Here is a 16059-nt window from a genome sequence, read left to right as displayed (position 1 = left end):
CTCTCCCCGGGCTCCCCTCGCTGCAGCAGGGCTGTGTGCCTCGGCCGGGGACGGCGAACCGGGGAATAACAAAGCGCTGCCTGCTCTGCCATGGGTTGCCTGGTTACAGGGCTGAAAAGGCAGCTGACATCTGAAATACGGCGAGGCATGAGCTGGAACGGGGATCAGAAAGGCGGGCTGCAGCCAAGGCCGGCGAGGCCTTTTTAGGTGAACAAAAATATCTCCTCTCTGGAGACCAGAGGCTAAAAAGCATCTGTGCAGCAGCAGTGCTCCGAGCAGCGACCCGTAACTCCTGCAGCAAAGGTTTCCCTGCTCCTACGCTGAAGCAGGCAGAACAGCGACCATTTGCAAACTCCTTCCCCAGCTAATTACCACCTGACGACGCTACACACTGCTCCCATTAACTTCTCCTAACAGCAGCCGGGTTTCTGCACGGCTACAATTGCAGGAAATGGTCCAGGAACAAAGTCACGCAGAGCTGCATCACAAGACTGGGAATCCTGTGGGCGGGGAGAGAGAAGGAAAACAGAGAGAGCACAGTGGGTGCGGAGCCGCAGCCTGCAGCACTGCCTGCAGCTCCCTGTCCTGCAGAGGGAACCCTGGCCCTGGGCACCCCAGGGATGGGGGTGGGCAGGAGGACGGGGTGTGGTGTTCTAGAAGGACCTTAGGAACGCCATCGTTCATTTCTGTGCTTCACTGAGGCTTCTCAGGGCCGTTGGGGTCGGTCTGTGGGTTGGTTTTGTCTTTAAGGAACTTCAGAAGCCATGTGCAGGCCCCCTCCCAGCCCCGCAGCAGCAGCCGTGGAGCAGAGGCAGTGTGAGGACAGACCAGAGCCGGGACGCCCTTCTCCTCCTCCTCCTCCCACAGCTGAGCACGCTGTGCTGGTGCTGGGTGGCAGCACATGGGGCTGGGCACAAACCCAGCATGTCCATACGGTGAGGATGGAGAGCATCGCCTGGGCGAGGAGCGGCAGCAGAAGGCTGCATCTCTGCGTCTCTGCTCCTTCCTCAGTGCCTCAGCTCACACACCACAAGGGCTGATTGGAAAACGCACTGGGGGCTCAGCACAGCCCCGCTCTCAGCCAGGGTCAGGCCCTCGTGGCCCAGCACTGCCGTGAGCTCCTGGGGAAGCAGCCGCAGCAATTTACAGCCCTGAGAGCCTCGGCAAGGTGCTGATACCGATTTGTGATGTTTAAGGCTTTTTCCCCTTGGTTTCAGCTGCTGGCCCTCAATGCAGCACAGGTAACTTCCAAACACCAAAAGCCCAAGCAAAGGAAACTCAGTTGGCTTGTGGTGAGCAATGGAAGTTTGTGTGTGCTTTGTGAGAGACGTGGAAACACTCAGCTCTGCCTTCTGCCCCAGGAGCTGCTCCGCTCCCAGCAGACGCAGCCCAGCACCATAGCCCAGCACCAGCTTTGCTGCCTGCACGCCATCCACGGACCCTCACAGAACTCTGCTCTCTCTGCCTTCATGGCTGCGTGCAGCAGGGCAGGTATCTCTTCACGTGGAGCCACGAAAACCCGTTTAACTGCGAGAAGGCAGACGGGTGCCAGATTAATTCTGCGCCCTTCTGTTCCTCTCGCTGACTCATTACGCTTGGAAAGCTGCTGCTCTCGGTGCGCACACAGCGCCCGCCTGCCCGACAGCTTGCAGGGAGCAGCGCATTTGCACAACAATCAGCAGAGCTGCAGCTCTCCGTTTGGAGCAGCTCGGAGGAGGGGGGGTCGGGCTGGGGGCTCCGCTCACATCTGCCATTGCCCCCGGCAGCCCCCCAGCGCTGCCCATCGCCACCGCGCCTGGGTTGTGAACAACCGACGGGGCTCCAAACGGGACGGCTGCACGTGGGTCACACAGCCGGGAGTGGGAGAGCAACGGGACGGCAGCCGTGTGCTCCTCCATGGAAACAAAGGAGCTGCTCACCTCAGCAGCCAGGGCTGCATGGTGTGAACCCTGCACGGCTCTGAGTCCCCCAGCAGCCTCCAGCCCTGAAACATCTCCCAGCACAGCCTCGCTCCTCTCTCTTCTCAGGGCGAGGAACCAGCTGAAAATGTTGTTTATTTTGCACAGGACAGGCCGAGCCCAAGGCCACACAGCGAGACCAGACGCGGCTGGAGAGGACCTCAAAAGTGACGGTCCCAAAAGGGAAAGGAAACAGGCAGGAGCCATCCACTGCCTGATTGCACAACGCGGCCCTGCTGGGAGCAGTGAGGGCTGCAGGGATGACCCTGAGCCCCTCTCGGACCAAACCTGGTCCTGGCTGTGATGGCAGCACCGTGGCTGTGACGTGCTGAAGCCCTGGGGTCAGGCGGTGCCCTCCATCCATGCACTGCAGCGTGCCCACATCCCGCCAGCTCAGAGCAAGAGAAACTGTGCAGACGTCTTCCAGCACCAGACAGTGAGAGGAGAGCCGGCTGCAGGCTTTACCCACCACAAAAATTCAAAGACAGGGATGGGAGTGAGAAGCACAGACGCTATTTGCGCAAACCCAACACATTTGTTTGGTCTGTAATGGCTGGAATAAGAACAAGCCTTGTCAAAATACAAAATTTTCTAAGTCTCAGGCTCCTTTTGAAGACTCCATCCCAAAAACAGGTGTCCTCAAATCTTTGAAGATTGAGTTATCAGCTCAGACAGATCACATCTACACGGTGACACGTCCCCACTCCATGCTCCATGTCACCAGGCACCCGACAGGCCATCACCATCAGCATGGCACCGGGTGCCACTCCAAGGGGTCCCTGGGCTCCGAGCCCCCCTGCCCTCACCCGGCATCCTCCTGCTCTCAATGTCTGGGCAGGGATGTCGATCCCTATTGGCTGCTCTCACATCTGTCTTCACCTCTCAGCATGGATTCTTCTCTGGTTCACACAAGCAGCACCTGGTCCCCCCATGGCCCTGCCCTCTGCCTTCCGCCTGGCCCCACAGCAGCCATGCCCGCTGCCCCCAGTGCTGCTCCTGCTGGGAGGGGTTTGCTCAGCACTGAGGAGGGTGCAGCCAAACAGAGCCCAATCCCACAGCAGCTCTCAGCATCTCCGCCGCGAGCGCATCCCCCATCGCTCTTACTTCCCAAACAAGGCCAGGACTGAAGCCATCCTGTGATACCTGCGAGCATCTCCTGCCCAGCACCACCCCAAACTCCCGATGACAACTCCACGCTTTTCTACAACACCAAGTCTGCTGTTTAACACGAGCATATTAGGAAATCTCTTTCCCACCACCTCAGGATTCAGAACGTTCCAGACGGGGCCGTTCTCAAGATGCACAGTGCTGGGATAAACGCGAGCCCTGGCCCCAAACCACCAGCAGTGCCAGCCGGGAGCAGCTTCCCACCGCGCTGCCTCCCGCTCCACAGCCACAGCTGCATCTCGCAATGGCAGCACCAGGCCCTGTGCTCACATCGCTTCCCACGGCCCCGGCTGCTCAGCCCAGAGCTGCAGATGAGGACCCACATGGCCTGCAGCCCTGTCTGTGCCCAGCCGGTGCCAGCAGGGCTGCCAACTGTGTGCTTTGCACGGTTCTGTTGCAGTGAATTACTACTGCACGCTGCTAGCACTTGTCCCCGTGCACACTGTGCGCACATACATGGACACACACGCAAGCACACACTGCAGGGTAACCCCAAAGGGTTTTGCTCTCTGGTCCAACACCACCCCAACACGATGCTCAGCTCCCACTGCACAGAAACCTGAAGGACTCCAGCAGCAAAGCACTTCTCTTCCTCCTCGCACAGCTCTGTGTTTCTCTCTATCCACCCCACAACCACCTCACTGCCACGCAGACCCAAAGCTTTCCCCATGTGGGACACCTCAGGACCACCTGGGGGAATCTCAGAGGAAGAGCCCAGCAATGGAGCCAATCCCACTCCTCATGGCTTCCAGGCAAGGCCTCACAGGCAGCACCAGGCTGTGAAACAGGCAGCATCCCCAGTGCCCTCCTCTCCTCTCAGGGGCTGGGAGCTCCTGCTGCCCAGCACAGCTTGCAGCCAAAGCACTGCTGGGCACCATGTCCATGCTCAGCCCTGTGGGCACTCTGGGATCCACTCCCTGGAGCCCTGCTGAGCCCCACTGAACCCCAACACCTACAGCAGAGCTGTGCACTTCCAATGCGTTTTTCAGCCTTTCCAATGATTTGCTAGCCTGTTTCCCTAACAATTTTCTGCTTTCCACTGACGCTGTGGTTCAGTGCTTTCCATGAACCCCCCCAGCCATGGCCAGCCCTGCTGGGGAAGAGATGCAGCTCCCGGTTTGCCATGTAGAAACCAGCCCACACCTGTGGGTTTCCCCTCCTGTGGCAGCATGGCTCAGCATCCCCGTGCCTGCAGATCATACAGACAGGGCCAGGCTGGATTCATTCCGGCCTCCATGAACCCCTTCACCTTTCTGACTCGTGACTGAGATTGAGAGAGATTAAACCCAGCTTTAGCAGCACAAAGCGTGGCTGTTCGCTGTCGCTGTGGGTTGGAGCACAGTGTGCAGTCTCTCCCTGGCCCAGGGCTGCTCCCGGTGGTGGCCACTTGCAGAGGGCAAACACAGCCCTGTGCCATGGGACCCCCAGCACCCACAGCCCCTCGGCCTGCTGGAAGCTCAGCTCAGCAGGGGCACTGCTCAATTCCTGCAGGGACTTTGCCAAGGCCAGCGTTGGTTTTAAGAGTAAGAAGATGGAGCAGCACTTTGCCGGCTGGATCCCCACTGCCCACAGCAAGGAGCCGCTCACCTTCCCACACCTCAACCCACCAGCTGCACTGCAGCAAGCACACCTACCACATTCCTTTGGCATCACAGCACTCACGCCCCCAGCCCAGCAAACAGACAGAGGGACGGATGGATGGGGCTCTGCATGCTGATTTACGTGAGGACCTGAGGACCGCTCCACCTCCATTGTGCTGCTGTGAATGGGCGCATTGTCCGGCGCTGGGCGTTCTTCATACCAAGCCCCGGCGAATGGGAGCCCTGGTGCTACGCAGCAACAAAAACAAAACCCCAGCAGAAGTCCATTAGCATCCAAAGGGCCTGGAGCCTGAATGCATCAGAAGAACTCTTTCAAAAGTGAGAGTGAAACGAATGTAATAAAACGCTGCTATTAAGTGATACTCATTGTCCAAATTAAACCATCAGAAGCGAAGACCTTGACTCCCCAACTCGGAGCAGCACATGCTGCAGCACCCAAGACAAGGCTATTAGGAGTTTTAAGCCCTGGATTTGCCCCAAGTATGGATTACCCCGCATCGTCATGAGCACCTGATCACACGGAGCTAGATCTGGATTCCCAGAATAAAAACCCAGCCCAGGGGGGGAGCAGGGGATGCGCAAGGCAGCACCCCCAGTGCAAGGCCCCATCTGCAGCAAGGCACAGGGCAGGGCTTGGAGGGGGGCAGAGGGCAGCCCAGGGAGACCTATAGGATAAACAGCATCAACTCTACAGGGACAAGCCCAGCAGGGACCCTAGGGATACACCTAGCACAGACCTGCAGGGACAAGCCCAGTAGAGACCCTATAAAGATATGTCTGACATCGACCGATAGAGACAAGCCCAGCAGATTCCCTATAGGGACAAACCCAGCGGAGACCCTACAGGGACAAGCCCAGCAGGGACCCCAGGGACAAGCCTGGCTCACAGCCCTGTCCCTGCAGTGGCCCCAGAGCACAGCAGCCAGCAGGTGAGCCCTACCCTGTCACGTCCCAGTGCACCATCTTAATAAAAGCTCCTTTCTAATGTAGCCGTGCCCCGGAGCCTCATTGCTCTGCATCAGGCAGCCCCAGCAGCGCCCTGCTGAGAGCAGCCCCACGCCGTGCCCCAGACCACGACCCACACATGGCAGCGGCACAGCAGCAGGGAGTGGGACAGCATCGCCCCAACGTCAGCTCCACATTCATGGCATCGTTCCTGCAACAGGGCCTGGCACATCAGCACTGCCCGTCAGCAACACCAGCTGTGGCCGCTTCGGTGGGAGCGAGACAGGGCAAATGCCTTTCCATGGCCTCACCTCACTGCTCCTTGCACAGAGAGCAATTAACAAGATTTATATTTTATGCTAAAATTAGCTACCCAGGCTCTCGCTTCCTGCGGCGGTGCCTGAACACCTGTGCCACGTGCTAAATCCCGTCCTCACAGGGGGGAGGGAAGGAGAAGGGAAATGGAAAGGGCAATGCGAGGCTGTTTCTGCCCAGCCCACCGAGCAGGAATGCAGGGAGCTGTGCTGGGTGCGTGCAGCATCGTTTTGCAGCGCGATGGCAGCCAAACTAGGTCAAGCCCTAGCGAGCATCCTTTAAAAAAGGGAAAGAAATATCCGTGGGAGAACAGTGAGCTCCCAGGGAAGAAAACGTTTGTCATCATTTGAGATGCTTGGTGTGCACTGGAGGACTGGAAAACAGAGATGGATACACACATATCCACGTCTTCTCACAGCTGAAATGGCAGACTGATTTTGCTCCTTCCTTTTTGTCGAAAGGACACAGAAACACCTCGGACCATGAGGATTTTTTTCACACTCGTTTCACACACCGACTTAAACCCAAAAGGACTTTTCCCCCATAACACTCCCACGGCGTAATCTCGGTGGGCAGCTCCAGGTGGGCGCTGCTATTCCATTTCACACCACGAGCAGCCCTGTCCCACGTGGGTCAGGATCCTGCCCTGCTGTGATGGCAGCTCAGTGCCATTCGCCACAGGGAAGGACGGTCCATTAATCTCCATTCCGGAGCACGGCTTCCATGGGAGACAGGTCTGCAGGAACACATCACCCCCATGTGCCACTGCAAAGGGACAGGAAGAGGATGTGGGACGGGCATCAGCCATCGGCTGCGTGGATTTGGGGCAACCGCTGCCTGCCTGTGGGTGAAGAGCAGCTGCAGCCCTAAACGCAGCCCATGGTGCAGCAGAGCTGCTGCACGGTGCCCGCTGTGTCCCTGTCGGGTGGCACAGCTCCGTGGCTCTCAGCCCTCCCCACGAAGCAGCAGCAGAACAGACGCTGCCCAGCAGCTCGCAGCCTTTCATCGGGGCTGCGTGGGCGCCCGCGCTGCAGCTCATCACCTTAGCAACGGCTCTAAACATATGTGCGGTGACATCAGCTGATTTCAGAAAGCTGTAAATAGAGGATAATAGCACGAAAAAATGTTGGATTGGAGCCAGGGCCTAAAAACCATACTATTAAAGCCCTGCCCGTAATTCAATGTATGCAAACTCGTTAGCATCCCCGGCTCCCTTGGAGCTGGATGACCGAGCGGCACGGCGCGCTGCTGGCCTGGCATGGCACAAGGAGCAGCCAGAGCTTGGCTGCCCAAAGCCTGCAGAAACATCTGTGGGTGACTGCAGCACTGTGCAGTGAGGGTACGGGCTGTGGGCACGCAGGTAAAGCCATTCCTCGGGCAGTAAGGAACAAGCACTGCAGGAGCCTGAGCGCAGCAGGGATGTGTGCATGTACCCATATGGATGGTGCCTGCCACGAGGTGATGTGGCACAGCACTGCTCACTGCTAGGAATAAAGCCGAGCTGCAGGGCTGGGAGCTGCAGATGCATGAGGAGAAGGACGCAGCGCAGTGGCAGGAGCACAAAGTTCCCCCTCCTTCCCTGTGCAGAAGTGGTTTTCTCCCATCAATTGGAGCTGCGAGGAAACTCGGCGAGTTGAGAACAGCGGCGTTAATCGTTATTGCGTCTGAATTTAATTAGCATCATTTTTTAACTACAGGTAATTTACTGCAGCTCACCTACATCTGGAAGCTGGGTAGTGCCTCTGGATCACCAGCACACCACAACATACCAGCTGGTATCAGTGCACGGTGCCCCCCAGGTGCCACAGCTTTGCTCCGAGCCCCTAGGGAGCAGCTCCTCTAAGAGCAGGAGGAAAAGGAGGAAAAAGGGCCCAGGAACACCTGGCACCGGGTGCCTTCCGCACCACCAAGGCAGCAGCCAGGTGTAAGCACTGTAGTTGAAGTTGGGAAGCACTGGGAAGGCGCCTGCACTGCTGGGGATGCCAAGGATGTGATGCCAGGCCAAGCAGTGATGAGATGCTGGGATGGGGAGAAGCAAAGCTGCACCACAGGTCCCCGTGCAGGGCCCAGGAGGACAGCATGGGTGGCTGTGGGGTGCACTGGGGTCCGAGAGTCCCCAGGCACGGGAGCTCTCATGGAACTGCTGGGCAGCACCAACACATGGCCTGGTGTGTTGTACACTGTGCTGCCCTGCAGCACCCACTCAGACGGTCTGCAAGTGGAAGCCACACATTTTCAGGCAGCCCAACACGAAGCTGTGCACCCTGCCTGGGGAATCACCACACCACCACAGAATCACAGAGTGCCTTTGGGCTGCAAGGGACCTACAGCCATTTTGCTCTTGCAAAACAGGCGCCAGGCACCCTTCCACCCCAAGGAGAGTGGCGCGCACGTGCCGAGATAAACAGCGTCATGGGACAGGTAAGCAGCTGCTCCTGATTTATCACACCATCGCCCCATCTAATTGCACAGCCAAGTGGTCACTCACTGTAATCCGCCCTAAGCTGCTTACACTTTCTTATGCAGCTCCATGACATTGCTCACTTCCTGATTCAGAAATAACAGCTCCTTAAGTCTTGCTGCAAAAGGTGAGTGAACACAGCATCACCTCCTGAGCAGCTCCTGCTGGCACGGCATGGGGCTGCCATGGGGACACTGACAGACCATGGGGACAGGGAAACAACTCGCGTGGTTCCTGCACGTAAACTCCCCCATGACAGTTATAGGATATTTTTGCACTGCATTTCCAAAAGCCCAGCTGGAAGGCAAACAAACAGGCTGCAGCATCCATCAAAAAGGATCCCTGAGGGCACCGGGACGCCTCATCCCTCCCCACTGCAAACCCAGGTCATCAAAAGTGCACTGGGATTGCAGCAAGCTTTGGGTTATCTCTGGCTTTGTGTTGTACCACACTTTAGTTTATAAGAAGTTTCTTTCACTCCCGGACAACCATCCCTGCGGGAAGAAGCCAAAAACGGCCCTCAGGCTCCCAGCAGCACAGCCAGCACGGGGACTTCTCCCATCTGCACCAGTGCTGGCCTGTGCCCAGGGACCCTGTGCCCCACGCTGGCAGGGCCGAGCCCCGGCCGCAAGGAATTTTCTGCAGCCTGATACAAAATTTATCTTTACCGTATGCAAAATTCATCCGTGTGCTCGCACACCCTGGTAGGCTTGAATGGGGCAAAGGAGTATTTCAGCTCCCAGCGCAATTTATTATTTAAAAGCAGTAAAATTACAGTGCTGATAGGAGAGCCCGGCGCGGCGCTGACGTAATGGCGAAGCAGCGCTGAGCCGCTCCGTACATTAGCGTGCTGGCCGGGGTGCTTGCTCCCATCCATTATTTATGGTCCTCTGGCGTGCAGCCTGGAGAGGGTCACGTCGCTGAAAGCCAACTTTACCTTCATTGTTCGCAGCCTCCTGCCCAGCTGTCGCTCCGCTCGCTCATTTAAAGCACTCACAGCAGTGTAAGAGCATGCGCGAGGGCTGCGGTCCCTCCCGGCACAGGGAGATGGGAGCTTGGTTACGGGGCCACGCGGTCAGCCCCAAAACCACCTACTTTTCCCCCAGCGCACAGGGAGGAGGCTCTCCAGGCTCCACTCCTGCTGCTCACCCCTCGCCCCCAAACTCCATCTGCCACGGCCAAAAGGCAGACCTTCCAGCTGCTGTGCAGACACCGCACTGCCTGGACACAGCCTGGGGACACTGCTCACAGCCCCACCAGGCAGTCGGGCTCTGCTCCCTCTGTGCTGGCTCCTGTGGACCTGTCCGTATCCTCAGAATCCAGGATTATTGCCATGGCAACTATCTCGAGAACTTATTAAGTAAAAAAACAAGAACAGTTCGAACACACAGAGCCTACATTTGTAACGTACGAGCTGACTAAATTAGCATCGCGAGGAGTTTGAGTAATCAAAATAGATTCTGTTCTAGCAGCTCCATCTCCACCTTACAGAGCTACAGGGAAAAACCCGATAATAATGGCAGCGTGGGGGAGAGGGCACAGCAGATTCCCTGAGCATGGCCCTGCATCGTGCCCAGCCTGAGCCCTGTTTGGGCAACTCAGGTACCAGCGCCAGGGTTTGAGGGTGGGGACAGGGATGGGAACAGGGATGGGAACAGGGATGGGGACGGGGACAGTGGCACCCTGGGCTCCCATAGCACCGCCTGTCAGCTGGGCATGGAGAGGACCGCCCCGCAGCCCTGTTCCACATCGAAATCAGACCCACTGGGCACTGCTGAGGAACTCCATCTCAGCTCTGACCCAGATGCCAGTCAGCCCCAGCAGAACCATTTGGGAAGCACTGTAAATCCAAGGCTTAAATGAACCATAAGCTCAGCCACCACATCCAGCCAGGGAGACTACACACGTTATTGATTTACCTTAGAACTCCTTGGGAACCCATTTCCAGCGGTTTCTAATGCAACCTGGATCTAATCTACCCCATGAAGCTGAGCACCCTGCAAGGAAGCCCAGCAGCAGCGTCAGGCCGGCAGCTGGGGGCACACAGAGCAAACCCACCCTGATGCTGGCAGGATCCCCTCAACCCAGCCATGCTGAGAGCCCACGGCTCTGTGAGGCACAGCAGGCTCCAGCAGGCAGCAGTGGGATGGGTTTGGTGTCCTGGGGACACGTCCCAGTGCCACGTGGCACCCAGTGCTCCTGTGTGTGGGGACACGCTGCTGCCTGGAGGAAGGGCACGGCCCAGCCTGACGTGGGCCAGCTGCTGCACTGCTGCTCCGCTCTGTTCCTAGTGGGTGAGGAGCAAAACCTCGAAGGGAAAGACTTCTCCCAACCTCCACAGCAACCAGCCCTGTGCCACAGTGCCGAGCAGGGAGCGCTCCCAGCGAGGCGTGAGCACAGCAGGGCAGGAAGGAAACCGTGCCATCAGCTGCAGGCTTCGAACACATGCAGATCTGCGGCGCTCAGCACCGCCAGCTAGCACAGCTCTCACTGCCACAGAGCAAAACCAAAGCTCCATCCTCAAGTCTGATCACTGCAAAACGCACCCGCAAACGCATCCTGCCTTGTGACAAGCGAAAGTTGGGCAGCGAGGGCTGTGAGACAGCTCCTGCAACTGCTGCTCTGATTACGTGTGCCTCACTGGAAAAGCAGCACTCGGCCCGGCCCAGCAGCGTGCTGCAGCCCAGCACAGCACTGCGAGCGGTGCCAGATGTCGGTGTGACCCCACAGCTGCCTCCCGGGGTCACTGCGCCCGCAGCGGGGCTGCTCCCACACCTCCAGCAGCAGCGGGGCCAAACGAAGGGCTGCGGGCACATCTGGTGAGCTCAGAGGCAGGGCTGGTTTATCTCTGCTAATGGAGCGCCGGCAGAAGCCTGCAGGGCTGCTCGCATCGTGGAGGGAGGGCTGGGGGCAACCGGAGCCATAAGGGACCCCCAGGGCAGCAGCGAGCACACAGCTGGGCTTCCCCATGCATAGAGAGGGAGGCTGAGGGTCTGCTGGAAGGACAGGGGAAGCTTGGAGGCTACTGAAGCTAGGGCTCGGATTCCTGCAGATAAGGCCACATCAAGTTCTCCATTCCGGAGCTCTCCCTCTGTGGTTTGCAGAGTGAAAATGCTTTGGTCAGGTGCAAACTCCAAGAGCACAATCCTGAATTGGGGGCTGCTGGCGTACAGCAAGTCCTGTGCGCTGTGTCACCCACTGAGATGTGGTTCCCCTCCACAGACAAAGGGAGAAGCCCACCTTCCCCTCACCAAACTGCTGACACCCCAACCCTGCACCGGCACCAGCACTGCGGCCATTCCATCCCTGCAGACAGAAACATGTGCTTGTTTTGCTGCTGCTGAACTGCTGGGAAGTAACTCCTGGCACACAGAGCCTGACAAAGCCCAGCTCCCAAGCAGCAGCTGGAACCGCCTGCGCCACAACCTCCATCAGTTCCATCCCTGGCTGTATGGGGGATGGTGTGGGAGCACCCCCTGTGTGCAGCCTGAAGTCAGCCTGGGTTCCTCTGCTTCCACACTGAGACCGAACAGATGGGACAGGAGCAGGACAGCCCCACGGCCCCAGCAGGACAGAGGGGCTCAGAACCCCCACTCACCATCCCGTCCCACTCCCCCTGGCAAGCCAACACTCTTAACTTGGTTCCTTCTGCAGGGAACAGACAGATTGCAGGAGAAAACTATATCCCAACCGCTGCCAAATCCCACAGATCTCGTTATTAGCAGGCAATTAGGAGCCATTACCAGCGCTTCCTGCTACACTCCGCTCTGCTCGCAGCACACGCGGGGTTGGGGCTGGAGAGCAGCATCCCATCCCACCACCGGCCCCACAAAACCCAACGGGAAAAACCCAGAGATTAAACGGGAGGGGGGAGGAACGACGACACATAAACAGGAGCACACAAAGGAAAAGCAGCTCTGCTCTTGTTTTTGAGCTCACAATCAAGATCTAAGCTATTCAGGAAACTGGTGCGCTGCCCTCCAACCAACTTCAATTAGGGAATTCAAAAGCATTCAGACAAAAGAATGCCTGGGAGTCACTGCGCGCTGATATTTTTAGCCGGAGCTGGGAGCTGTTTGTGGGGCACGGCGCTGCCTCTGCGCCCAGCTCTGTATTTACGTTCGCAGGACGGTTACATTTACTGCGTCACGGGGAAAGAGACGAGCAGAACGTGAACGCTCCCAGCGCTGCCGTGCGCCGCTTCCAGCCGGCGCTGCGGGCAGAACCAACGGAGAGCGGGGTGCGGCACAACAGGGGCTGCCCCACAGCCCCCCTCCAGCAGGAACCCACTGATGGGCACCGAAAGCAGCAGCGCAGCCCGGGGAGCCGTCTGCAATTCGGTGCCCGGCCGCCAGCCCTGCCTTGGCCACCAGGTGCCATTCTCCTCGGCGACGCCGATTTGGGGCGCAATCGCCACAACCAAAGGGCTGGGGGGGGGGGCAGGGAACGGGGGGAGACAGGGAACGGGGGGCGATGAGGAACGGGGGGCGATGGGGAACGGGGGGCGATGAGGAACCGGCGGCGCTGAGCCCTGAGCCGCCCCATCCATTCCTCCCCGCAGCCGCCCGCTGCTCGGCCCCCTCTTCCGCTCCCTCCCACCACTGCGGCAGCGCAGATGGCAGCAGCGTGACCTCGCTGTTCCTGCCTCCTTGTTTTGATCCCGCAGTCTTGATTGTTCAGGCTAATCCCACACTCCGAGCCTTGGCTGCCAGCCAGAGCTGTTATTAATGGCACAAAAGCTTCTCATTCCAGCTACTTCTACATCCGCTAATGCTGTTGTTCCCTTCCCTCGCTCCCCCTCTCGCCACGTTACGCCTGGAGCTGGGATGCACTTTGCAGGGGGACAGCCTCTCTCTGCTCACCCCGTGGCAGAGCACAGGGCCATGGGGCAGCACGGCAGTGCATGCAGGGCACCCGGCGCTACCCAGGCGGCACCATGCTGGTCACCTTGCCCCAGCTGCAAGAGACAAAGGCAGGATCCAAACAAGCGTGTTGAAGCTCCAATTAAAACCACACACTGAGAGAAGGCTGCTAATGGTTTGTAATTCAGCCTTTCAAGAGATACACATCCACACATCCCCGCACAAGGAACAGAAACATGCTGTGCGGGGCTGAGCGCGGTGCCCAGGCGTGTGCCCCGTTTGAAGCCCCCTGGTACAGCTCTCCATAGCCCTCCCCTACTGAGGGGTCTTCCCCTACAAGTGGCTGTGTGGTGCCGTGGGCTGAGCTGCCCAGACACAGGGCATGGCAAGGAGCAGGAGGAGGAGGAGGAGCAGGAGGATGCTCTGTGCCATGGCTGTGCATGGCCCTGGGGATGCAGCACGCAGCCCTGCAGTTGCTCGCCCAAAAAGCTGCTGAGCAGAGCAGGCCTTCTCTGTGTGAATGCTGCGTCCCTCCCACCTGCAGCCCTCACAAGGCACAGCCTCATGCAACAGCATGCAGCTCATTGCAGCTCACAAGTCAGCCCCTGCCCTTGGCTACAGCAACCCCAGTGCTTCTGCCCACCACAGCGCCCTGCAGCTCTGCACAGACACCAATGGGAGCCCAGCTGCCTGCCAGCAGCTCCCAGTGTTGGTGGTGAAGCTCCATGAAAATAGCTGTAAAGACAGAGCTCCAGAGGCTCTGCATGTGCCAAGGATTAACCCCAAGGAATTAACGATTCTCTTGCATTGCTCAACCCCTCCTGCCCCGGCACAGGACGAGCCTTGCGCTAATCCCTGCTCCCTGGGTCTGGCTGTAGAGTCATGTATTGGGTGGCTCCGGGGCCACACTGCTCCCAGCACAGCCACTGGGTCACCAAGAGGGAAAGTCGGTGTCAGGTCTGAAACCACTCCCTGCCACACAGGAGAAAATGCAGTTCAAAGCTGCTGTGCATCACTTCTGAGGGTGCAAGGGACTAAAAATACTCTTTATTTAAAACTACCTAACAGTCACACCATCAGGAGAACAAAGGCAGAAATACACCTGGAGAGAAAAGCTCCAGCCGGCGCAGGGGGGTCGCTGCGGGCACAGAAGTGGTGGCCTGTGGAGTTATGGGGCAGGAGACAGATCCACAGATGAAAGGGAGGCAACTGAACTCGGAACAGCAAAAATAGGAAATAATGCAAATTAATGCTGTTTATCACTTTTGAGGCCAGAAGGACGGCTGCAGGATCGTAGCATTAATGCTGTTTATCACTTTTGAGGCCAGAAGGACGGCTGCAGGATCGTAGCAAACAGCCCAGCAGGGACAGAACCTCCACGTGTTCATTCTGCTTCCACACTGCACCGATGCAAACCAACTGCAGCAGCTAAAGAACCAAGGCAGTGCCTAACAAACCCCATCGCTGCAGGGATGCAGGGCCTGCTGCGGCCACGCGCTCACTGCTCTCACAGCAGTGCTCTTCCTGCAGCCGCTGCTGGATGGCTCTGCAGGCACAGCTGCCCCGGCTGCTCCTCACTGAGCCACAGTGCCATGCTTCCAGCCCTGAGCATGGGGAAGCCATCAGAATCCCACTCCTTCAACACAGCAGCGCAGCACTGAGCGCTTGGGCACCCTGTGCAAAGCGGTGCCTGGGGACAGCAGTGCTGTGACAGCCCCAGGCTGGGACCTGCAGCCCAAAGCTGCGGGAGAAGAGCACAACACGGCATCCTGCAGCTCCAAACGATCCATGGGGGGACGCGTGCTGGGAACGCACAGCATTAGGAACGCATGGCATTGGGAACACACAGCGTTGGGAACGAACGCACGGCGCTGTGAATGCACAGCGTTAGGAATGCACCCCATTGGGAACAGTGCTGTGAACGCCCCACGCTGTGAATGCGCTGCGTTGGGAACGCACAGCATGCCGCACGTGGCAGCACACCCACACGGTGCCCAGGCCTGCAGCCGGGCACAGCCATGAATCACCACGCAGGCACCGCCTGCGCCCGCAGCCCCCAGGCCCAGCTCTGCATAACAGCCAGGACGGCGCCCACCCCAGGAGGCCGAGCAGGGGGAGCAGCACTGCCCAGCAGATCACCGTTCCGGCCAGCCCTGCCCGCAGCGCCCAGCCCCTCTGCCATTCCGCCTTTGTTCTCCCCTGCTGCCTCCTGTTTACCTCCCGACCTGCCGTCGCTGTCTGCCTCGCAGCTCCTCCTTCCTTGGCAAGCCTCTGAGATGCGCATTATACAAGATACACAAAAATAAATTGTTTTTAATCCTCCAGACTCTAGTGCTTCCAAACAAGGATCTTAAAGAGCTTTACAAACAATGGATTAAGCCGTAAGGCTCCCCGCGAGGCAGGGAAGTGTTGCTTTCAGGGAGGCAAGAGAGGCCGCAGGGTGACAGTGGCCACCGCAGCGCTGACCTGCACCGAGCACAGCGCCCAGCTCACCTGCTGCCAGCACACCTCCAGCGAGCAGCACTTTGCCATCCTGCTCTGAACTGCCCCCAGCCGTGCTCCTGCAGTGCAGGAGCCCCCTGCTTCCCAGAAACACCAGCCACGCACACGGCGGCCTCAGCTTGCAGCCTGCAACGTCATTCCCAGCCTGCAAAGCCTCTTCCCAGCTGTGCTTTGCATCCTCCTGTAAACAAGCTTTGCATGCCGAGCTCCGCATCCCTCCCTCGGCTGTAGATGTTTGTGCAGGGGTG

General features: G+C 58.5%; 1 protein-coding gene across 2 annotated transcripts in view; it reads right to left on the bottom strand.

Moving 5' to 3' along the window:
• ANKRD11 (ankyrin repeat domain containing 11) overlaps positions 1-16059 on the bottom strand; it is an 80469-nt gene that overhangs the window by 24491 nt on the left and 39919 nt on the right. The gene's annotated exons all lie outside the window — the stretch shown is intronic.

Source organism: Lagopus muta, chromosome 12 (assembly GCF_023343835.1).
Source record: "Lagopus muta isolate bLagMut1 chromosome 12, bLagMut1 primary, whole genome shotgun sequence".
NCBI classification, from domain to species: Eukaryota; Metazoa; Chordata; class Aves; order Galliformes; family Phasianidae; genus Lagopus; species Lagopus muta.
The sequence above is the reverse complement of the archived record's forward strand: the minus strand, read 5'-3'. Positions and strand labels throughout refer to the sequence as shown.